Genomic DNA, 7,126 nt, shown 5'->3' with positions numbered 1-7,126 from the left:
GGAGGTCAATCGTCTCAGCTCCAAGACATCTCTGTAAGAGTTCCTCAGGGTAGTGTCTTAGACCCAACTATCTTCAGCTGCTTCATCAATGACCTTCCCTCCATCATAAGGTCAGAGTGGGGATGTTGGCTGATGATTGCACAATGTTCAACACCATTCATGACTCCTCAGATACTGAAGCAGTCCATGTTCAAATGCAACAAGATCTGGACAATATCCAGGCTTGGGATGATAAGTGGCAAGTGATATTTGCGCCACACAAATTCCAAGCTATGACCATCACCAATAAGAGATAATCTAACCACCGTCCCTTGACATTCAATGGTGTAACCATCACTGAATCCCCCACTATCAACATCCTAGGCGTTATCATTGACCAGAGACTCAACTGGACTCACCACATAAATACAGCAGCTACAAGAGCAGGTCAGAAACTAGGAATACTGCAGCGAGAAACTCACCTCCTTACTCTTCAAAGCCTGGCCACCATCTACAAGGCACAAGTCAGGAGTGTGATGGAATACTCCCCACTTGCCTAGATGAGTGAAGCCCTAACAACACTCAAGTAGCTTGACACCATCCAGGACAAAGCAGCCCGCTTGACTGGCACTACATCCACAATCATTCACTCCCTCCACCACCAACACGCAGTAGCAGTATTGTGTACTATCCACAAGATGCACTGCAGAAATTCACCAAAGATTCTCAGACAGCACCTTCCAAACGGACGACCACTTCCATCAAGAAGGACAAGGGCAGCAGACATATGGGAACACCACTACCTCCAAGTTCACCTCCAAGCCACTCACCATCCTGACTTGGAAATATATTGCCATTCCTTAATTGTCGCTGGGTCAAAATCCTGGAATTCCCTCCCTAGTAGCAATGTGGGTCAACCCACAGCAGGAGGACTGCAGTAGTTCAAGAAGGCAGCTCACCACCACCTTCTCAAGGGCAACTAGGGATGGGCAAGAAATGCTGGCCAGCCAGCTATGCCCACGCCCCACAAATGAATAGAAAAGAGAAAGAACTGGATCCATTTCATTATAATACTTCTGCACTCATCCCTTTCCTTCTGTCTCATATTCTTACTTTTCATTCCTTTCAACATATCAACCCCTCCCATTTCTGTCACCATAAGTGTAATGAAATCAATAAAAAATTATTCCTTCCTCCACCCTTTCAGCATTCTGAAGGGTCCATTCCCTCTGTGACAATGTGGTCCACTCCTTAATCAACTTTAACTCTACCTGTCCCTCCCACAATATCCTCCTGTACAAGCAACGAGGATATAACACCTACAGTTTTACCAGCTCTAGATGAAATAGCGATATACTGGTACATCTTTCAATGAAGTGCATTGATTTGCTGATCTTGATGTGGTCTCCTTTACAGTGGGGAGTCAAAGTGCAGATGGGATGATTGCTTTGCAGCCTCTTCCATTTGCATGAATAACCTCAAACTTCTAGTTGTCTGTTTGCTTCACTGCCTCTCTGATCTTTCTGTCCTTACTGTTTACACTATTCTAATGAAAGTCATTGTATATTTGAGGAACTACTCTTCACCTTTTGATCAGGTATTTTACAGCCTTTCAGACTCAGTGGTGAATTTAACAATTCATGATCATAGCCACTGTCCCCATTTCTAAGATGTAAGCTGTGGTTGCTGATTATGCCATTGCCATTTCATCCTCATCTTGACTCATCTTTTGTTCTCTTTTGACAAAAAAGGACATCATCTAAATATTTACTCTGTCTTGCTCCTTGCAATTATCTGTCTATTGGACCCAATACCTGAGCTGTGTTGATTAAGCAGGAGTAACTGAGTGTCAGACTACCTGCAGTTGATGAGTAAGAAAATCTAAATTTTTACTTTGTATAACTTAAATTAGTATCTTGTAGTTGGCAATAAACTGAAATCCACAGATTAAGTATTGGGCTTGCAAACCTTAGGCAGGGATTTAACAAGACTCCCAGTGAAACAGCAGTTTAATTTAAGAAGCAGTTGAAACTAAATCATCAGGCTCATGATTTCTGGAGTCCACAACTGCTCAGCAATTGCACAAACCAATCAGCAATCTATTGTTGGCCAAACTCACTCTGCGCTTATACCGTGGTACCATGCTATCTTATCTCTCCTTATCCCACTGCTTACAAAACAACAATGTAAACACAACTCACAATGAGTTCCAATAACTTGTTTTTAAAAGTGCAGTAATTCCTTCCTCAGCCATGATCATATTGAATAGTTGAGCAGATTCGAAGGGCTAACCAGCCTGCCCCTGCTCCTAATTTGTATATAACAAATGGAAGGGATTGGTCATCCTTATTCTATCATTCTAATTGTATCATTCATTAGAGGACTGAGAAATAAGTTGTTATGATGACTGGAAAGGATCAAAGAAGAGCTGGATGAAAAATGCTGGAGATGGATAATGGATGGAGAAAGCCACAAACAGAGGAGTAATATCATTGGACTAGTGGGAAAAACAAGACAAAACAAGCAATACTACATGCTACTAATTGCTAAAAAAGAGTGAATGAGACAATGGAGGGTAATTTTAACTTACAGTTGTACTGTTAACTGGATCAAATCAGTTTGGCTACTAGTTTTCAAAGTGAATGGAAAGAATGATCCAGAGAGATGTTTAGAGGAGGTAAACAGTTACTGAAAAGAAAAGCAGAAATTGATACATCAAGAAGGTGTAAGATATTCCACAATTCAGCATCAAACAGCTGGCAGGACTCAAATTAAGCCCCATTTGAAATATAAACACATCATTATCCATATATAATTGGTATTGGTGGATGCAAGATATCAGAATATGCATTACAATTTTACTGGGTGCTTTAATACAGCTGGTACATGTAAAATTGTCCAGAGCTCTGTGAAAGTGTTTTTTTTAAATTCTTTTTTAATTGGATTTGGGCAACACTGGCAAGGCTGTCCCTAATTTGCCCTTGAACTGGGTGGCTTGCTAGAGTCATTTCATACAGCAGTTAAGAGTCAACCATATTGTAATTGGTGTGGAGTTACATGTTGACCAGACTGGGTAAGGATGACACATTTCCTTCCCTAAAGAACATTAGTGAATGAAATTGTTGGAAAGGACTGTTAATGATAGTTGTTTATGGTCACCGTTACAAGTTTTCAATTCTATATTTTTTAACAGCGCTAAATTCTGCCAGCTGTCATGGTGGGATTTGAGCCCATATCCCAGAGTTTTATGCCCGTCCTTTTGTTTATACAGGGTCAGTTACAACAGTTAGTTACATAGTCATCCACTTTCATCACTAAGATTTGTATCTAATATTCTCTTAGAACTTGACATCAAGGCCGCATTTTACCAAGTGTAGCATTAAGACCCCTAGCAAACCATTATAGCGTGAATAAAAACTAGTAATTAGCCATTTTCTACTATGTTAGTTCGTATCCAACCTGAATTGCTACACCGTGCACAGTTTTAAAAATGTGCCATATTGTTATGTGGTACAGATAATCAAACCAATAATCAATAAATGAATTAGAAATAATAATCAGTAAATAAATCACAAGAGTAATAAATGTACACAAAGAAATAAACAAATGCACAAAACAAAAATAGAGTAATAAACATGCATTATGCTTCACTCATTACAACTGTAAGATGATCATGTCTTAACAGGACTAACTCCCTTTTCACCTGCTATATGTATTGCTGATGCCAATGGCGAAACATCGTAGTGAAAGAAACACAATAGACCCAAGTACACAAAATAATAACAAATGTGAAATAATATAAACACACTGTGTGTATATTACTTCACCAATTCCAGATACCATCCCATCAAGAACGTTCCTTAATGTTTTTAATATCTGTCTTGTTTCTATGACTATTCAGCTCAACCTTAACATGCAACCTGTATGCCTTTCTCAAAAATCCCTTTTATTCCTCCCAAATGTTCCTTTTGCAGGACACCTAACATCCAATTGCCATTTATACTACACAAAGTTACATTTAATTTAAGTTGACTGCTCTTCCCTTATTGTTAATCGTGCTAGGTGTGTGATTCTAAGATGCCAATAATATGAAATACCGTATTGTTCAGGGTGACCCCTGCTTGACTACTGAGTTTAGTGTTATCATTCATCACACCCAATATATCTTTAACTTTAGAGGTTAATTGATTCAATCAAATTAATTATAACTCGGATGTCTAGGCATTAACTGTAGGGACACCTGTACCATAAATGCCCGCAGCGTCTCCTATCAAACATCTGCACTTCCTGTTTCTCCCTTCAATTATGTAGCCCTCTTGATGAACAATGCTCTGACCAACTCCTTATAAATGCTAGGTCAAGGTTTTGGACACCATCATGGTAACTGAATACCTGAGAGATTCAGAATAACTGGTATCAAGTCATGATGGACATTCCAAACAACACTTTACGCATATTTCACATTGTATCCCTCCTGTTTGGTCCTTCTTTTCCTACAGAACACTCTTGAGAGCTTTTCATTGCTTCCAATGTAAGCGTGAGTGTGATCTGAAGTTCTGTGCACATCATCTGCACAAAGTGATTTGACTTTGGTTTTGTATGTAAAACTAATGCTTGAAGTTATGGGCAGAGGTGTCTCCTAACACTGGCAGTGTTTTGTTATGTATACGCACCATGTCCACTTCCACTGACCACTGGATCCCTGCTGCTGACTCCATCCTTCACTTGCAAAAAGCAAGCCATCAATACAATTCCAATTGTCAGCTTCATAGTTTAACTAAAGCTCAAAAACAAGACAGCCAGTTAGTCCTGCTTTTATTTACAGTTTATCAGTTCACACAGATCAAATTTTCTAAATTTTGTTCTTACAAAATTTGTACTCATCAGGATTGTTGCTGTGAAATATTCAATACAGAAACTTCAACCAATTTATTATTCCAAAAAGACATTTACCCAGGGTGCTCTCACTTTAGTGACAAACAAAGGACTGCAGTTCAAACTTACTATTATTCCTTTTTATTCTGTCTCTCTGGGGTTTGTCACAGGGCTATGGAAATCATTGGGTTTAGGGTCCAGGTTTTGTTAAATTCCCATTCCAGTTCCTCTAAGTCTAAGGTGTGTCAGAAAAGCACTTCACCCTCCTCTGACACTCCAGCGATAGGTCTTAGCTCTTCTCAGGCCAGAGTCATACCCTTAACTGACCTAGGTTCAAATTCTACCGTTTGTTTGTCTCACTTCTAAAAATACCTGGTTTACCGCTCAGTTATTGTCGATTGCCTGTATCCTCATTTATGCTGTTGGATTTTCATTAAATCTTTATCCTTAGGTTGGGTTTGTACCAGTCATAGGTGGATTCAGGGAACCTTTATCCGAGTGTGGCAGAGGGCCAACGGGGTCAGGATTATAATCGTATTCCCTGCCCTGATCTGAATAGTATGCAGTTTCACCCTCAACCAATTCCCAATTGGGATCACTGCTTTTGTCCCCTAATTTTTGTCCGGATCCCAAAGCATAGAGAACCCCTTTCTGGCTGGAAAGGTGTGCCTTTAAGGCATCCATTTCTCGTTAGCATTTAGAACGATTGGCAGTCAACACTTGTTGCTCAAGCTGTGTATGATGCAGTATTTTAACTGCTGCCTGGAGAATGTTACGTTTACTTTCCAGTTCCTGAGTCTTAACTTCTGACTCCTGAACTTGTGTCCGTGCCTTCTCTTCATTTCTGTTTGCTGTCTCAAATTGACTGATGATTTGAGAGGTAAACTATCTTCTCCTGATTGGCAATCGCTAGGGATTTAACCTTTCCCTTTAACTCTGTGTTTTCCAAATGATAAATAGCCCTTTGCTGACTGACAACCTATAAGGCATGAAGTTTCTGTGTTAGCTCTGCATTTTCTGACTACAATTCACTTATGTCAGCATTTCCCTGCTTTAACACATACTTCACATACTAAATTTCTGCAAAAAGACAACGAATTCTCATCAGCTCGTCCTGTTTGGATGTGCACTTTCCCATGGACTTCCTGACTGACTCTAACAAATGATCTGGTGCCCCAGCATTTGTAACATTGCAAGCTTCCCATTCTACCCACTTCGGCAGTTTCTTATTCAATTATTCCTTAAGCAAGCTCTTCCATTAGGATTGATTGTCTTCCATGATTTCAAAGCTAAGTTCCAAAGCCAAATTCAATAATACAAAAATTTAAATGTTCCGATTAAATCTGAAAATTTGTTGCCTCTATCCTCACCCACTCACTTGAACTCCAGGCCATCACGTGGGGAAGCTACCCTCTTATTTTGGGCTTAGGCAGGATTTCTGAGAATATAAGGCTGGTAAATTCAACTTCGGAGCAATTTAAAGTAATTTCTTATTGAAGCTCACCCAGGGACACTGATTGTTGTTGGTAAGTCACCACAAGCCACCTTTAATTTGGCCACTGATTAAGAAATCTCATAAACAGTCAAGTAGTGAAACAATGATCTAAACTTTATTGCATGTAGAAACCAAAACTAAGACCTCTGAAGTAAGCAAATTAAGCCTCATAACCCAAATTGGCTATTACCCGATTAATGATGGAATGTTGCCAGGGTTTCACCAACAGTGTCTATCTCTGGAAGTGTCCAGGGTTCGACCCTTATGTGGCGTTGTTCTTCAAAATTCTGCTCCTAAATTGGTCTGGTGTTGGATTCTTATATAACTTTCTCTCTTTCAAGTTTGTGCTGTGACATTATTGATGATTCAATAGATTTTTCCATGCTGAACATTGGTTACATTTTTGGAGACCTCAGGTCTGTAGCTTGCCTTCCTATCAGAGGTAACTCCCCTGTTTCCTTGTAACATTCAGAGTTAGCTGTCTGTTTAAGACATTGTTTTTCCTACAATTAACTCCTTAAATTCTTCTGCAGGGCAATCAGTTACCCTTGTGGCAATAAAGCACCCAGTTTATCAGGCAGGTGTTAAAGCAGTCTTGTTTATGTTAACTCACCAAGACATAGCTAATTGCTTTCAGTCCCTGTGTAACAGCTTGTCTTTGTCCCTTTCCTCTCGAGAAACAGTTTGTCTAGAAAGAGTTCTTCCTGATTCTTTTAATTCATGAGCAGTTTACAGTGTCACACCTGGAATATAGGAAGTTTTTGGAAGTCAGTCATC

Source organism: Rhincodon typus, chromosome 18, assembly GCF_021869965.1.
Source record: "Rhincodon typus isolate 14 chromosome 18, sRhiTyp1.1, whole genome shotgun sequence".
In the NCBI taxonomy this organism is placed as follows: domain Eukaryota; kingdom Metazoa; phylum Chordata; class Chondrichthyes; order Orectolobiformes; family Rhincodontidae; genus Rhincodon; species Rhincodon typus.
This window is presented reverse-complemented; position numbering follows the sequence as displayed.